We start from the raw sequence: 19,286 nt of genomic DNA on the forward strand, positions 1-19,286 counted from the left end.
GAGTTTAACCAGCCGGCCGGTCAGTTTTTACAGCTGCGGTTTTATCTTTACCTTACTGTGTCTCAGCGCCAGGATGCCCGTAGGTTACAGAGCCTTTACAAATGCAAAATAAATACATACATGCATACATAATTAAAGCAGCGGCAAAGGGGTTAACTAGTATTCACAGTTTCAGAGTCGTGGGGAAAGGGGGCTGGGCACTGTGTAGGACTTACAGGAGATACCAGGAGGGCTTCTTAGCGTCAAGGTCCCTCAGGAGTCAAGTGGACTTCATCCCCCAACCAGTAGTGCACCACAAGCTGCGTTTGTAGAGTGGTGGAGAAAGGGGGTGTGCCCTCCGAACACCTCTTAGCATTCCCATTGTGTCAGACTTATTGGAGCTAACAGGAGGGGTAGTTGCCCCCCCCCCCCCCCCCAGGAAACCCTTGGGGCCCACTACCTCTTCTATTACCTCCAATAAGTCCCATACAGCAAGATTGCTGAGACCTGATAGCAGGCCAGGCAGTAAGAGCATGAAGTCCCCTTGGCTATTGAGGGTCCTTGAGGACCAGCTACCCCTCCTGTTAACTCCAGCAAGTCCCACACAGTGCATAGTGGGTTTGCTAAGAGGTTTTTGCTGGCCATGCCCCCTTTTTCCACCACTCTGCAAACGTGCCTCCTGGCACACTACTAGTTGAGGGATGAAGTCCCCTTGGCTCTTGAGGGTTCTTGGGGGCCAACTATCCCTCCTGTTACCTCCAGTAAGAACCACACAGGTAGATTTCTGAAAGTGATCAGAGGCCATGCCCCCTTTCTCCACCATTCTGCAAATGCGCCTCCTGGCACACCACTTGTTGGGGTAAGAAGTCCAATTAAGTCCTGAGGCCTTCAGGGGGCAAGGGGACCTCATCTCCCCACCAGAAGTGCTTAGAGAGGCACGTTTGCAGAGTGGTAGGGAAAGGGTGTGTGGCCTCCGACCGCCTCTCCGCAATCCCACTCTGTGGAGCTTAATTGAGGTCTTGTTGGCCCCTAGGCACCCTCAGCAACCAAGGAGACTTCATCCCCCAACCAGGAGGGCGCCAGGAGACACGTTTGCAAAGTTGCGAAGAAAGGGGGCAGGGCCTCTGGCAAGTTGCCAGCTTTTTTTGCTATTATTTCTTTATTTTGAGAAAGTGGGCTGATTGCCCTTTTTCCTGGACCATTTTGGGCCTAGGGACCCTATCCCCTGGGGCTTGACCATTTTTTAATAAAAAAAATTAAAAATGGGTGCTCCCGCCTAGCCATAGCAAACTGCAATGTCCCGGGGGTGGGCACACCAGGACATTCCTGGAGCCGGCACCGGGGCGTGGTGGTCCCTAGGGCCATGTAGGGCTCCTGAAGGGGGGCTCCCCTCCTTTGTTCAGTTTTGCCCAGGGAAGTGGTGGTCCCCCGGGGGCCCACAACGGAACCCCTTAATTATTGTCTTATAGCCCCGGGAAGTGGGGTCCCCATGGCAGTGGGGGGGGGGGGGGCTCTATGGCCTCTCTGCATTACTTTTTTTTTAAAGTGTGCCTGGGGAGGTTGCGGTCCCTGGGGCAGGCGGGATCCACGAGGCCCATCCACATAATAGCAATCCCTGGGGCTTTGATAAGCCCTAGGAGGGGGGCCCGTTCGCACCCCTCCTATATTTGGCATATGCCCCCGGGACCTGGCCCACACAGTGGTTATTCCAAAGCAAGCACGGGAGCCAGCGCATCTAAATACAAAAATAAAAATGCTTTTTACCAAAGGCGGGGTCCCTGAGGGACCCCCCCCAGCCTATCTGGGGGGGTGAGGCTATTCCTGCACTATCTCCTTTTTCTTTATTTTTAACTCTTTGTCCAAGAATAGGCTTCAAGCCGAGTCCGAAGATGGCTACTAACACTTCCTGGTTGAAGTGTTGGCAGCCAATAAAATTTTAGTAGGATCCGCGAGTCCAATGCAAAGACTCACTTCCCCAGATAGCTATGTTTTTTAAAGCTAGATAGCTCAAAAACTACTGAACGGATTTACGTCAAATCCCAAACAGCACGCTTTCTGCCTAATTTGGTGTCATTTTGTTGAGCAGATTGGGCGCGTTTTGGAACACCCCTTTTTTCTCGGCCCCCGCTTATTGGATCACCCCGAAATTTTAAACACACCAGCTGAACTAACAAGCATTTGCAATGCAATAGGTCTCGCATTAGGAAAGTTTGAGTTATTGGTATTGTAAATGACACATTTTTTATTTATGTTTTGTTTTTGTATATAGTGAAATTAATAGCTTTGCCATTTACAATGCCAATAGTTATAACTTTCGTGGAGTGGTGTGGCTCACTGGTTAGAGGCGGCAGACCGTAAGCAGAGGACGGCCTGGGACCAGGGTTCGATTCCCGACGCGGCAGGGTCGTGGACCAGGGCCAGCGGGCTCGATAATTCTCGCCTCGGTGCCTACTCCAGTCAGGGACCACACTCGGCAACTCTGGGCATTAGCTTGCCTCATCTTCACAACGGCCCCCCCTGACCGCCGGGGATGCTTGGTCGCACCTTAGAGATACCCATTAGGGACCATCTCTCAGGGTGAGCCAGGACGGGTTCCCCAGCGGTCGAAGCGCGGAGATACTCCTCCGGGAGTCGATTCTAGCGCTATATAAACCCACAATTAAATTAAATTATGTTTTGTTGTGTTTTATTATGCTATGCCTTGGTTTGCATTGCTTTTTTATGCTATGCTATGCTTTTTTGTGGTTGGTATGCTATGCTATGTTTTGCTACGATATTACATGTTTTGTTTTGCTATGCTATGTTTTGTTTTGTTAAGCTATTCTATGTTTTGTCGTGTTTTGATATGTTTTGTTATGCTATGTGTTGTTGTGTTTTGTTATGCTATGTTTTGTTATTATGCTATGTTTTGTTTTGCTATGCTATGCTTTGTTTTGCTATCCTATGCTTTGTTTTGTTATGCTATGTTTAGTTTTGCTATCTTATGTTTTGTTTTGTTATGCTATGCTATGCTATGTTTTGTTGTGTTTTGTTATGCTATGCTATGTTTTGTTGTGTTTTATAATGCTATGCTTTACAGAGCGCTTTACATAGCACCTGTTACGTTACACAAGGACACACATTCGTTTTGTTAGGCACGGGGAGATTAAGTGATTTGCCCAGAATCTCAGGAGGTTGAGCGACATTACCGAGACTCGAACCGGGTTCCCCAGGTCCGAGGTCGAGTGCCCTAGCTGTTAGGCCAACTTTGTTTTGCTGTGCTATGTTTTGTTATGCTATGCTATGCTTGGTTTCGTTATGATATATGCTATGCTAAGCTTTGTTTTGTTATGCTATACTATATTGTGTTTTGTTATGCTATGCTATGTTTTGTTATACTATGCTATGCTTAGCTATGCTTTGCTATGCTATGTTTTGTTATGTATGCTATGTTTTGTTGTGTTTTGTTATGCTATGCTATGTTTTGTTATGCTACGTTTTGTTATGCTATGCTTTGTTTTGTTATGCTATGTTTTGTTATCTTATGCTATGTTTTGTTCTGCTATGTTTTGTTGTGTTTTGATATGTTTTGTTATACTATGCTATGTTTTGTTTTGCTTTGTTATGTTATGCTATGCTTTGTTTTGTTATGCTATGCTGGTGAGGGTGAGTGAGGGTGTGTGAGGGTGAGATGGTTGTGAGGGTGAGGGTGTGTGAGGGTGATGGTGTGAGGTTGAGGGGGTTGAGGGGGTGTGAGGGTGAGGGTGAGTGAGGGTGTGTGAGGGTGTGTGAGGGTGAGGGTGTGTGAGGGCGAGGGGGTGTGATGGAGAGGGTGAGTGAGGGTGAAAGGGTTGTGAGGGTGAGTGAGGGCGTGTGAGGGAGGGTGAGGGGGTTGTGAGGGTGAGGGTGTGTGAGGGTGAGTGAGGGTGTGTGAGCAAGGCCTGGATGGGGTAAAGACTTTAAGTCCCGTCTAGGCGCTTTGCTCATAATTTACCTCAATCCTTAAACTACTACACGTGAGGTGAATCTTGACCACGCCAAAAAGCAAGCTACCCACAATAATATTCAGTTTTCCATCTGAGACCCAATAACCCACACTCTGGTCAGTAATAACCAGATGGAGTCTCAGCTTTGAAAGAGGCCTCCTTGACTAGGACGGCTTACTTGTGTCTGCCATGTGCATGTCTGTGCCATGCCTGTCCAGGCTTTCAGAAGCACGTCGTGTGACTGATTCGATCTCAGCCCTTCTTATCTCACAGAAGGGACCACCTGTGACTGACTAGACCTCAGTCTTTCTAATATTGCAAACTTGCCCTTTAAATTTTATAGAGAGAGACCTCTGACGGATTCGATTTAGAGCTTTTGGTCTTACAGAAATATCTCTCTGCCAAGTGACTGTTAGTTTCACCCTTAGACTGCTCTGCCTCCTGCCGGCTCTGCACAGCAGCACCTCGAACTAGGCCATCGGCAGTGAAGGAAGCAATCGAATAAGGGTGCGCACGAATGAGACAGGGAGGTTTGCACCACCACCAGCGACCACCAGCGACAGTCCACACCGCTTCCCCGGGTGGCAGTTTCGAAGTTACACCCTTACAACAGTTGTGCTCACATATGACAAAACACGGCGCTGTCAGGGATGCGGCTGGAGTCGATAGTGCGGCGGCCTCTCAGGCCTCCTCTGCACCGTGTTCACTCGCAGATGAAACGTCCATCGACCGCCCCTCACCGGCGCAAATGAGCTGCGCCCGCGGGCTGTCGCGCGCATGGACCCGATTAGCACCATATCCATGCCCGGTCGATGGATACTGAGGAGCGAAACGTACAGACACTAGTCTGGGTAGGGCCCCGCCTATTCCGAACACGCTTCAGCCGGATTTAATATATGACCTTTTCTCTCAATAGTTTATCGGCCACAGTTTTGGGGTGTTTTTCTCTTGGACATAAAAGACTGCTCAGTGTGTTAATGCACCTTCTGCAAACACTTGTGTACCTCCTGAAGTAGGGTGACCAGAGAACCAAAAACCAGGGCATTTTGCAAAACAAGCCATGAGCGTGCACATCCCGAAACCGGAAGTTCGGGAGCGTCACACCTGTTGTGGGGTGGGATTTCCGTCTTCTGCGGGAAGCCCGTGCCCACGGAGTGGCTGGCACAGACGAGCAGTGGTGACGGGGACTCCCATACCTGAGGGAGAGCCCCGCGGAGGCTGCAGAAGTCAGGAGTGGCTGCTGAGGCCCCCGATGCGGTGAGTGGGGCTTAGTTGTCCGGGGGCGGTGGCGGCGGGGCTGTGTGTGTGTGTGTGCGCGCATGCACGTTTGTCTGTGTGCGCACGTGTGTGTGTGTGCGTGTGTGCGTGCGTGCGTGTGTGTATGAGTGTGCGTGTGTGTGGCCTAAGTAACGTGAAGAGAAAGGGGGGGTGGCTGTGTGTGTGTGCGCCTTTGAAAGCGAAAGCAGGGGCTGTGTGTGCATTTGTAAGCACGTCTCAGAAGCACGTACACAGACCCCAATCGGCGCGTGCCCCGGTCTGTACCACTTGGCAGGCAAGTCCATAACAATAGATCTCGCTGGCGACAGCTCTTCGTGCTGCATCACCAGCAAGACCAAAAAAGGGGACGTTTTGTAAATATTTCATGGAGATTACTCAAGCGACGCCAAAGTTATTACCAAAACAAAAAACTGCTTTTCCTATGGAAACTTTGGTCCTAACTATAACTAGCTACTGGCGACCGTATATATATGTATATATATATATATATATATATATATATATATATATATATATATGTTTGTTCTAAGGGATTAGATGGCTCCGGTGCCCGCTGCGATATTCAGGAAAGAGATGGAGCGGTCGTCAGGTATTTACCTGACATTAGGCAAAATGGACTGACATACTTGCCCCCGCGAATATTTGGACCTGGACGAGCTGGCTGAGGCGTCAAGGGAACCCGAGGGAGAACTCTATTTGTTTCAAGACTGCAAGTTGGGGTCACAGGTTTGCAAAATTGTATTACCCCCACACCACTGTGTGCAAACCTCCAAAACGCTACCTACCTGGAACCGGGCAAAGGAGCCTGGGCGTTGCAGTCCATCACCACACGAAGAACTTCAACAGGTGATGTTCTTTTTGATTAGGGGGCGGAGCCGATCCATGTTATTAAGTGGGCGGCAGAATTACGAACTTGTGAAGCCTTGCACTACATCTTGAGCGCTGAGTAAGGCTACTAATGCCGAAATGCATTCGCAATACCAAAACAAATAAAGCTGCTTCCAAAGATTTTCCCCGATGTGGCCTCTGCTCTTCTTTTGCTAGAAGGAGTTTGGAGTGATATTTTCTGCTGTGGCCAGAGACGCAGTAACAGAGGCCCCGCTTCACAAGTGGCCCGGAGGACTTTGGCTTTGCTTCAGCAATTTGTTTGTTCTAAGGGATTAGATGGCTCCGGTGCCCGCCGCGATATTCAGGAAAAAGATGGAGCGGTCGTCAGGTATTTACCTGACATTGGGCGAGATGGACTGACATACTTGCCCCCGCGAATATTTGGACCTGAACGAGCTGGCTGAGGCGTCGAGGGAACCCGAGGGAGAACTCTATTTGTTTCAAGACTGCAAGCTGGGGTCACAGATTCGCATATTTGTATTCCGCCCACACCACTGTGTGCAAACCTCCAAAACGCTACCTACCTGGAACCGGGCAAAGGAGCCTGGGCATTGCAGTCCATCACCACACGAAGAACTGCAACAGGTGATGTTCTTTTTGATTAGGGGGCGGAGCCGATCCATGTTATTAAGTGGGCGGCAGAATTACGAACTTGTGAAGCATTGCACTACATCTTGGGCGCTGAGGAAGGCTACTAATGCCGAAATGCATTAGCCATACCAAAACAAATAAAGCTGCTTCCAAAGATTTTCCCCTATGTGGCCTCTGCTCTTCTTTTACTGGGAGGAGTTTGGAGTGATATATATATATATATATATATATATATATATATATATATATATATATATATATATCCAACAGCTGAGGTTTCCCAAAACGTCGATTACCATGACAGAGAACACCACGCAAGTCCAACGTTACTCTTAGGCACAAAGTTTATTTAGGCAAGAGTTTCCAAAATCTGACGCGTTTCGGGCATCCGCCCTTGCTCACAGACAGTATATATATATATATATATATATATATATATATATATACTAGCAGCCCGTCCTGACGTTGTCCGGGTATGAATTGCTGCCAGCCGGTAGTATAGTGTTTTGTAGGATTTCGTTTTGATAGCATTTCTTATCTGTGACAGGCCTGTGAAACGCTCCGATTCCCAGTGCACTGCTGATGCACTTAAGAGTGCGCGTTCAGTAGTATGTGAACTCGAGTTTCCCTACTTTATTTTTCAGTGGAATATTATATAGGGCGAACTCGACAACATGGCATGAGCACAATTTACATTACAGAAGAACACATTCATTTGTGGTAGGCACGGGGAGACAAAGCGATTTGCCTGGAATCACAGGATGTTGAGCTGATGCCGAGATTCAAACGTAGCTCCCCAGCTCTAAAGTTCGCAATTCTAGAACTTGTGGCGGGAGGTGTGTCTAAAAGTGTATGTCGGTGCTGGCCATCAATGAGAGAGACCTGTGCATTTTTCAAATGGGTGGTGAAAAAATATGAGTATGTTGCTGGAGATGTGGTCCGCCGTGCCACCAATGTACTTACCGGGGGAGGGTAAACACCCATTATTTCGCAACTTTCTTTCCGCATACCATCACTCCGGATACTTTCATTACGAAAGTACCATGACTCCGCAATGCCATTATAACGCATGGCATTACATTTTGTATGCTTTTACCACGCATACATTTACAACGAAATTCATTGTAAATGCATGAATGGTAAAAGCATGTTTTTTTAATGTTTGGATAAGGTGAGTATGGGTGTAGGGGTATATGTTTTCGGGTACTGAGGTATATGTTTTGGGGTACAGGGGTATTTTTAGGGTTCAGGGGTAGGTTTGGGTTTTGGGGTACAAGGGTATTTTTAGGGTTCAGGGCTAGGTTTGGGTTTTGGGGTACAGGGGTATTTTAGGGTTCAGGGGTAGGTTTGGGTTTTGGGGTACAGGGATATTTTTAGGGTTCAGGGCTAGGTTTGGGTTTTGGGGTACAGGGGTATTTTTAGGGTTCAGGGGTAGGTTTGGGTTTTGGGGTACAGGGGTATTTTAAGGGTTCAGGGCTAGGTTTGGGTTTTGGGGTACAGGGGTATTTTAGGGTTCAGGGGTAGGTTTGGGTTTTGGGGTACAGTGGTATTTTTATGGTTCAGGGCTAGGTTTGGGTTTTGGGATACAGGGGTATTTTTAGGGTTCAGGGGTAGGTTTGGGTTTTGAGGTACCGTGGAAATTATAGGGTTCATGGCTAGGTTTGGGATTTGAGGTACAGGGGTATTTTTAGGGTTTAGGAATAGGTTTGGGTTTTGGGGTACAGGGTATATTTATAGGGTTAAGATGGGTTAGTGTTTAAGGGTGTTGGGGTATTTTAAGGAGTAAGGGTGGGTTATGATTATGGGGTGCAGGGGTATTTAAAGGGAGCAGGGTGGGATTAGCACACGATATGAGACATGGCATGAAGGGCGGAACGTACCACACGCCCCCAACGTTTGTCACGCCCCCAGCACACGCCCACAGCACAACGCAGACACGCCCACAAGGGACTACTTTGCTGGCACGGTTCTTTTACCTTTTAAATGTATATGGTGGGCGTCTGCATAGCCTATGTCCTTCTGCTGCAACTGCCATTTCTAACGCTGTATTGGGTGTTGTGATTGGTGATGTGGTTCCTGAGATTACCCGCCTCAAAGGTTTGGGCTCTCTCTTTATTATATTAGTATGGATATATATTTCAAACTCCAACTCCAGTTTCTAAGGTTAAGAAACGGACACCGACAGAGGGGCTGGATGAGAGATAAGCTTCCTCGTTTATTACAATGTATGGCTGCTTCGCGTTTTGGCACTTCCTGCCTTGCTCACACAACACATATATATATATTACCTACTGGCGGTCGCCAGTAGGTAGTTATAGTTAGGACCTACTTTCTATAGGAAATCCACAACATTCTATTTGGAATAACTTTGGCGCCGGTGGACGAATCGTCGCGAATTTCTCCAAGAAAATGGCCTGCTTGGTTCCGGTCCTTCCCTGAAAGTTTGGGGGTGATTCGTCAAGCGGAGGCCGAGAAAAAAGGGGGTCCCAAAACATGTTTTCCCCATGCAATTTTCTATAGGGACCTTTAGCCAGGGCTACAGCCCGAACAGCTGAACGGAATTACACCAAATTTGGCAAAAAGGTAGAGTTCGATTTGCAGATTGTTCTTTTAGTTAAATGGTGTATATGTTCAGTAGTTTCTGAGAAAATCACAAGTAAAATCATAGCAATATCTAGAGACAGCGTTCTACACGCGGACGGAGATCTGTTCAATTACGAGCGCGAGCTGCATGCTGATTGGCTGTCAACTGTCTGTCAACACTCAAAACCAGGAAGTGTTGGCAGCCATCTTGTGCCTCGGTAGAATCGAGTCACAAGAAAACAGTAAAACAAAGTTGAGAAATAAGGAAAGGGGACAGGGTAGAAACATTCTGACCCTATAGGCTTGCTCAGGGGGTCGTACATGGAATTTTAGGGTTAATTTTTATTTTTTTTAAAATAAAAAATCGCGGCGTACGCGTATGGTACTCGTACGCGGTGGAAAAGGGAAAAAAACTAGAAGTCCGTTTTATTCATTAGGTCTCGGGGGCAAATTCCGGGGGCAATTTTTAGAGCTATATTTCTATGACAGTATGTAAATTTTTCCAATTTTTTTTCCTGCATCAGTTGTACTCTCTACGCATGCGCAGCCTTGTTTGCAAGTGCACTTTTTTTTCTTTTTCTTCAAGTTCGCCAAGCAAATCTCTCCTGATTTTAGGTATTAGAGTTGCCACTTTGTTTTCCCGGGTCGTGTGTGTCATCTGGTGCTATACTTTTGTAATATATTAATAAACATATTGTATGTATATTTATTTGAAATGTAGTGTTGAGGCGCCAAACGTTGATTACACACTCCGTTCAACCGCCATTTTAGTAGTTTTCCTCCATTATTTTTATTATACCTGTTACTTTCATTTTACCCTGCGCATATTTCTCTGTGATCAATGAGATTTCGTGCCACAGACACCACGGTGTTTGTCCTTGGCCTTAGACTTGGTCACACGTATACCTAGAAACTAATTAGAAGGACGTAAGCCACAGCCAATAGAACGCGTGTTCATCAAGAGAAAAATATTATTATGCGTGGTAAATGCATACTAGTTGTAAAAGCATGTGAGGTAAAGCGATATGCGTGCTAATGGTTTGTGGTGACGATCACGCGTGCTTATGAACCGGGTCTGGGCGTGGTGGAGTCTAGGGCAGCAGGCAGAGGGCCACGCAGTTCCACTCATACAATATAGAAGTAATATAGGATTTTTAAAAGTACAAAAAAAATGATTTCATAATTTTCCTAGATTAAGTCTTTTGTTAGTATGTTCATTAAATACATGAATATATGTTTTTAAACAATTAAAAACATTTGCGTGTTTCGCGTACGGGGCGCCGTACACGACGTCACACGGAAGCTTTGATGCGACGCGTAACATCAATGCGTATTCGTAGCGTATGCTGAGAATGATTAGCAGTACAAACTATGGTGCGATCACTCTCTCACTGTCAAATCAGAGCACAGGGCTCGCTATGAGAATGGTTAGAAGTGGTCAGTCATTGGAGATCCAATTCAGGTGTGTGGCTTATCCACAGTATCATAACGTTATTTTTTAACCTGTTTAAGTTTGAGGTTTGCTTGAAATACTATCTTATAGGCAGATATGGATGTTTAGACAACGGTTATGTCCATGAAGCTTGGTTATTACCATTTACATATAGGTGCCTTAGGGAGGGAAAAGAAGTCTATCTGAACGGCGAGGATTGCACAATAGCAGCAGATCACTCCTTAATTTGTAGACACATACAATTGCATGCCTCTTGTAAATAAGATGCCCATAATTTGGACTGAGTTTGGAAAGGTAGTCCAACACCTGCTATCATAACAACGTTCAGTTTACTGGAAATGGGAGTTATTTACTTTGAAATAATGGAGATTGTTGTGCAATGTTAGCAGGCATCGCTTACATGATTACGGTAACTGAGCGTGTGGTTTGAATAAAGTTGTGTTAACTCCTCTGCATGGGAAGCTGGATGTTTCCATCTGGCTGTCGATTTCGACCTTGAAAGCAGAGCCAACCAAATGAGTAGTATAAGAGCGCCATTGTCTCAAAAAGAGGTCGCTGTTATATCTGCTACAGAAACATTTGTCCTTCATGTAGCAAACACCCGCACAGAAGTGCATGATTTATTAAATAATGTAATGTAAAATGTAATGTAACATAGCATTTGTACCGCGCTGCAGTCACTCCAGGGAGCATCAAGGCGCCAGATACTGATTTAGTGATGAAGGAAACAGGTAGGGAGTGGATGGGACTCACCCAACTGTTACACTACAGACGTGCTCTTGAATTTTGGGGAGTTAATTTAATGTATCTTTAATGTGTCCTTGACTATGGGGTTACCTTACTTTTTTAAAGTTAGAAGCAGTGGCCTTGTGACTTCTATAGAAAGTATATTTGGTGTCTTGTCTGTGTTTTTCCATTCAATTTTTTCCAGCATCTTTGGTGGATTCTCCTTAATTCTCACATTAGTTGCCGGGGTGCTTGTATTAATTTGTTTACTTAAATATGGATGCACATCTTACAACAGACGATAATATGTCCCTGTTGTCGCTGGTCCGCAACCGAATGCTTAGTTATTACGGAGCGCTGCCTCTGGCTACATTGAGTGCAGTTTATGGATTATCGTTTCGATTCTCCTTTTTCACATGCGTTCAACCTGTGTTCCATTGCCTGAGCTGCGATTTCGACTGGGCCCTGGATTTGTGTCTCTGCAGTACGGTGTCTCCCAACGTGGATTAAGATCAGCTGATGAGCCCCTTAGATGCTCATGAATTGCTCTGTTCTGTCGGCGGGATTATGGCCTTAGCAGTGATACATGGAATAATGGGACGTTGGAATGTTTTTGCAGCAGCGCATGACTTCTTGGCACGCAGTTACATTGAAGATGACCCGAGTTTTCCTCTGATGGTGATAGAGGCTCCGGTTGTTGAGGAACATGTATGTTCATTCCCACTATTGAATTGGATGGCGGAAATGTTGTCAGATGAGAACAATGACTTCCTCTTGGAGGCTGTTGCTACATACTGTGCTTACACGCTGTTGGTTTAAGACTCTTTGATTTTTCTACGTATTCTTTATTATGTAGCTACTGCTTTCTATGAAAGAGCGAATAACTTTTTTTTGGAAATGTGAACTTGACTCTGCTTTTTAGGCTTGGACTCTGCATTTCTAATTCGCCCACGTTTATATCACATGCTTCGATCAAGGAAGGGTGCCGTTGGGCTGAGCATTGCACTCACACCATGTTAAGTTAGGATGGGTTTATTAGCTTACACGCTATTTTTGCTTTCCTCATCTGCTTTGCACATGACACGTACTTGTGATATTGTTTAGAGAATGCTGAGTATTTTGGTTTATATGAGAATAATTTCGTATGCTAGATTTGTAAACTGCCTCGCTAGTTTTGTGTGTATAGTGAGAGCATGGAACATCAAGGTTATCTTGAATACTGTGTCTTTTATTGAGAATGATCCTCGCATGTTCGAGCCATAACACATATACAGCTGTGGTCACCTCTGATACTTGCGTGTTTCATACTGCATTGTGGGTGCAAAGTTACACACAGTTGGAGAACATTCGTATCTTGACAGTTTGTAGAGCATTGAATGTGATGCACTCCTGCTGACTACGAGAGGTATGGGTCTGCCCATGTAATGCTATGAGACTTTCTGTAGTTATAAACTAACTAGCAGCCCGTCCCGACGTTGTCCGGGTATGAATTGCTGCCGGTCAGTAGTATATTGTTTTGTAGTATTTCGTTTTGATAGCAATTCTTATCTGTAGCAGGCCTGTGAAACGCTCCGATTCACAGTGCACTGCTGATGCACTTAAGAGTGCGCGTTCAGTAGTGTGTGAACTCGAGTTTCCCTACTTTATTTTTCCTTGCAATATTATATAGCGCGAACTCAACAACATGGCATTAGCACAATTTACATTACAGAAGAACACATTCATTTGTGGTAGGCACGGGGAGACAAAGCGATTTGCCTGGAATCACAGGATGTTGAGCTGATGCTGAGATTGGAACGTAGCTCCCCAGCTCTAAAGTTCGCAATTCTAGAACTTGTGGCGGGAGGTGTGTCTAAAAGTGTATGTCGGTGCTGGCCATCAATGAGAGAGACCTGTGCATTTTTCAAATCGGTGGTGAAAAAATATGAGTATGTTGCTGGAGATGTGGGTCGTCGTGCCACCAATGTACTTACCGGGGAGGGTAAACACCCATTATTCCGCAACTTTCTTTCCGCATACCATCACTTCGCATACTTTCATTACGAAAGTACCATGACTCCGCAATGCCATTATAACGCATGGCATCACATTTTATATGCTTTTACCACGCATACATTTACAACAAAATTCGTTGTAAATGCATGAATGGTAAAAGCATGTTTTTTTAATGTTTGGATAAGGTAAGTATGGGTTTAGGGGTATATGTTTTGGGGTACTGAGGTATATGTTTTGGGGTGTTTGGGTATTTTAAGGTTTCAGATATAGTTTTGGGTTATGGGGTACAGGGGTAGTTTTAGGGTTTAGGGATAGGTATGGGTTTTGGGGTACAGGGGTATTTTTAGGGTTCAGGGATAGGTTTGGTTTTTGGGGTACAGGGGTATTTTAGGGTTCAGGGGTAGGTTTGGGTTTTGGGGTACAGGGTTATTTTTAGCGTTCAGCGCTAGGTTTGGGTTTTGGGTTTTGGGGTACAGGGGTATTTTTACGGTTCAGGGGTAGCTTTGGGTTTTGGGGTACAGGGTTATTTTTAGGGTTCAGGGCTAGGTTTGGGTTTTGGGGTACAGGGGTATTTTAGGGTTCAGGGGTAGGTTTGGGGGTACAGTGGTATCTTTAGGGTTCAGGGCTAGGTTTGGGTTTTGGGGTACAGGGGTATTTTTAGGGTTCAGGGGTAGGTTTGGGTTTTGAGGTACAGGGGTATTTATTGGGCTCAGGGCTAGGTTTAGGTTTTGGGTTACAGGGGTATTTTTAGGGTTTAGGGATAGGTTTGGGTTTTGGGGTACAGGGTATATTTATAGGGTTAAGATGGGTTAGTGTTTAAGGGTGTTGGGGTATTTTAAGGAGTAAGGGTGGGTTATGATTATGGGGTGCAGGGGTATTTAAAGGGAGCAGGGTGGGATTAGCACACAATATGAGACGTGCCCCCAGCGTTTGTCACACCCCCAGCACACGCCCACAGCACAACGCAGACACGCCCACAAGGGACTACTTTGCTGGCACGGTTCTTTTACCTTTTAAATGTATATGTTGGACGTCTGCATAGCTGTAACGACCGGATTTTCGGACCAGATAGGATCAGCTCACCAAGACACCACCAACCCAGCTGAAACGCAACCACCTCCCTCCTCAGGACCCATCTATCCAGGCACCTGGGTACCTACCTGAGGATGGGGAATTAGCAATATACAAGCTCATATCATCAGAAACACCACTAAATCTATATGGATTACTAGGAATACTCACTGATTACTAAGGACGTCCATGCCCTACACCACACTCATACAATATAGTCTCGCGGCAACTCAGACCCAGACTATGCTACCCTCCTACTCATAGTGAAGGGGGCAGTTCCAATAACTTACCATTACACACTGACCAAAATCAGTGCTCTCTCAAGCCACAATCCTGTGGGTATATACACTGTATCCTCCCAGTGCTCTCACTATTTCATACATACACAAGCCACAATCCTGTGGGTATACACACTGACCACAATCAGTGTTCTCACTAATGCCACTCTCTCTCTAGCAGCAATCTCACTACACACCGTGTCCCCCCGGTGCTCTCACAAGCCACAATCTTGTGGGTATACACACTGACCACAATCAGTGCTCTCACTAACGCCACCTTCCCTAGCAGCGATCTCATTACACACCGTATCCCCCCGGTGCTCTCTCAAGCCACAATCTTGTGGGTATACACACTGACCACAATCAGTGCTCTCACTAATGCCGCTACACAACGACAATCACTTTCCTATGAATACCTTCAGCTCTCTCTCTCTCTCTATTTTGGGAAGTTTCTCTATACCTACTGGGAATGTCGCATATATTTTATGATACAAGAATGGCCAAATTACACTGTGTACAACTTATTCTCTATTTCAAGGGCTCCTCTCTCCCTCATTATGCAGTTACCATTTACCTGATCAGGGGTAGCATCAGTTCATGTCATAGTACCTGACTAGAAGAAATGGGTTACCTTTATTATACAAGAACAAGAGGTACACACTATATGCAAAAGTTATTCCCTGATTTAAGCGCTCCTCCTCCCTTTTGATCCATCAGTTACCATTACAGCATCTGGCTAGAAGAAAGGCTAGCTTTATCATAAGAAAACAACAGTTACACAATAGTTCACTAAGAACTGGGGTACTTTATTTATCACAATAACAATAACAATATAACACTATACTATGACATATAGCCTGCAAAGGAAAATGGGAATAGACACATACACAGATCTGCGGGGTCTCTGTAAAGCTTTATTACTATACTGTAAATATCTAAAAAGGGACTGCACACCACTGAAAGAAAAAGGATTAGCAATACAATAGGGGGCTCTAGCCTAGGAAATAAAAGACAAGATTAAGGTGTAAGTGTAAAGCAAACTAGTTTAGAATACCTCACCGTATTAGGAGGAATGTTTCTCTCTCTCTCTGGTGGAATCAGGGCTCTCTCTCTCCCTCCGTCACCACAGTGTCACTCCTCTGGCTCAACTGCTCCAGCTGGCAGCTCCAACTTCGTTCATCTGACTGGTAACTGCTTTAATGCATCCTGATAAACTGGCAGCTCCAGCTGACAGTTCCAACTTCGTTCATCTGACTGCTCTCTCCAGCTTCAGCAATTATCTGCCTTCTCTCTCCATTCCAGGAAACCAATTGAACTGAACTGTTCTCTTCAGCTCCAAAAAACATCTTACTTCTCTTCTTCTCCAAGAACCGACTGACACTCCTCCTCTCCTGCACTTCACTAATATGGAATGCTCTCCCCTCATGGAAATTTCCAACAGAGGGCTGCCTCCCACCGAATTCCTGTGCCAGCTCCAGGGCTCTCCGCGCAAACGCAGTGGCCATCTGCATGTTACGTCTGGGCCCAAGAGACAAACACATTCTTCCGATAAGAACCAGTCTCGGCTGGTTTTCCCCTAGCGAACAACACCTCATAACTAAAACATCACCTTTACCCTGCAAGCATCTCAGTCTGCAGGGACAGAAAGCAAAATGGTGTCTCTCTAGTTCTGGGCCTTGTAGGCCTGAGAAGGAAGAAATAACACTTAGCTCTATCAGAGTACATACACAAACCATACCAATATGTAATATAAAGTCAGGACTACAGGATCCACCCTCTACTATAGGTAGGATGATGAAAGGACACATAATTATGTCAAAGCCAATAGGCAATAGATGGATTAGAGTCAAGAATAAGGGATCTATCATCATATACAGCAGCTATCCTCTAGTTTATGCTTCTAGGTCTGGCAAAAGGCCTGAAAAGGACCAACCCAAGCCAAGAATAGAGATTCAGGATGGTAGCAAGCTTAAAGTCACCATCACTCAGAAATAGAGCCGAAAATACGGTCACTACAATAGCCTATGTCCTTCTGCTGCAACTGCCCTTTCCAACGCTGTATTGGGTGTTGTGATTGGTGCTATGGTTCCTGAGATTACCCGCCTCAAAGGTTTGGGCTCTCTCTTTATTATATTAGTATCGATATATATATCCATACTAATATAATAAAGAGAGAGCCCAAACCTTTGAGGCAGGTAATCTCAGGAACCACAGCACTATGCAGACGCCCACCATATACATTTACAAGGAAAAAGAACTGTGCCAGCAAAGTAGTCCCTTGTGGGCGTGTCTGCGTTGTGCTGTGGGCGTGTGCTGGGGGCGTGACAAACGCTGGGGGCGTACTTTCCGCCCTTCATGCCATGTCTCATATTGTGTGCTAATCCCACCCTGCTCCCTTTAAATACCCCTGCACCCGATAATCATAACCCACCCATACTCCTTAAAATACCCTAACACCCTTAAACACTAACCCATCTTAACCCTATAAATATACCCTGCACCCCAATACCCAAACCTATCCCTAAACCCTGAAAATACCCCTGTACCCTAAAACCCAAACCTAGCCCTGAACCCTATAAATACCCCTGTACCTCAAAACCCAAACCTACCCCTGAACCCTAAAAATACCCCTGTACCCCAAAACCCAAACCTAGCCCTGAACCCTAAAAATACCACTGTACCCCAAAACCCAAACCTACCCCTGAACCTTAAAATACCCCTGTACCCCAAAACCCAAACCTAGCCCTGAACCCTTAAAATACCTCTGTACCCCAAAACCCAAACCTACCCCTGAACCCTAAAAATACCCCTATACCCCAAAACCCAAACCAAGCCCTGAACCCTAAAAATACCCCTGTACCCCAAAACCCATACCTATCCCTAAACCCTAAAACTACCCCTGTACCCCATAACCCAAAACTATATCTGAACCCTTAAAATACCCAAACACCCCAAAACATATACCTCAGTACCCCAAAACATATACCCCTATACCCATACTTACCTTATCCAAACATTTTTTTAAAAACATGCTTTTACCATTCAAGCATTTACAACGAATTTAGTTGTAAATGTATGCGTGATAAAAGCATATAAAATGTAATGCCATGCGTTATAATGGCATTGCGGAGTCATGGTACTTTCGTAATGAAAGTATGCGGAGTGATGGTATGCGGAAAGAAAGTTGCGTAATAATGGGTGTTTAACCTCCCCCGGTAAGTACATTGGTGGCACGGCGGCCCACATCTCCAGCAACATACTCATATTTTTTCACCATCCTTTTGAAAAATGCACAGGTATCTCTCATTGATGGCCAGCACCGACATACACTTTTAGACACACCTCCCGCCACAAGTTCTAGAATTGCGAACTTTAGAGCTGGGGAGCTACGTTCGAATCTCAGCATCAGCTCAACATCCTGTGATTCCAGGCAAATCGCTTTGTCTCCCCGTGCCTACCACAAATGAATGTGTTCTTCTGTAATGTAAATTGTGCTCATGCCATGTTGTCGAGTTTGCGCTACATAATATTGCAAGGAAAAATAAAGTAAGGAAACGCGAGTTCACACACTACTGAACGCGCACTCTTAAGTCCATCAGCAGTGCACTGTGAATCGGAGCGTTTCACAGGCCTGTCACAGATAAGAAATGCTATCAAAACGAAATCCTACAAAACAATATACTACTGGCCAGCAGCAATTCATACCCGGACAACGTCGGGACGGGCTGCTAGTATATATATATATATATATATATATATATATATATATATATATATATATATATATATATATATATATATATTCACTGAAAAAACCATAGGTTTCACACCAGTTATAGTTAGGTGGAAGTTTTACTCGCATAAAACCATTGAAATTCCCACGTTATAGTTAGTTGGACTCACTATAACTTGCGCCTGCAATGCACTGCTGATGACGTCACATATTACATCACTCATGACATGGTCAGTGACATCACTCATGACATCACTGATGACATCTCAAATGACATCACTGATGACAACATCCTTGTGAGAAAGTGGCAGACCTCCTATCAGCATAAAGTAACCTTTGACACACACATTCAAAAATAGAAACTAACATTTTCTTAAAAAAGGAGAAACCAATACCAATTACAACAACTTATTAGGTAATTCCAACATCTACATACACATCCACTCATTCACCAACAGTTCTATATAGTCACTCATGCATGTACTTACTCATCATATGTACTCATACACCTATACATCCTGTTACACACTAATACTCGTCCATATAGTTACTCACACACAAATTCACACATGCAAAGAAACTATCAAAAAACCATTTACTTGATTATACTGCTATATACACACCACTACACATACTTCTACAGAAACGGAAACATATTTACTCTCTTAAACAATCAATTATAAATACACATACTCACTAACCCACCCATACACACAATCATCCACCCATACAGTCTTGCACACATG

Source organism: Lissotriton vulgaris, chromosome 6, assembly GCF_964263255.1.
Source record: "Lissotriton vulgaris chromosome 6, aLisVul1.2, whole genome shotgun sequence".
In the NCBI taxonomy this organism is placed as follows: domain Eukaryota; kingdom Metazoa; phylum Chordata; class Amphibia; order Caudata; family Salamandridae; genus Lissotriton; species Lissotriton vulgaris.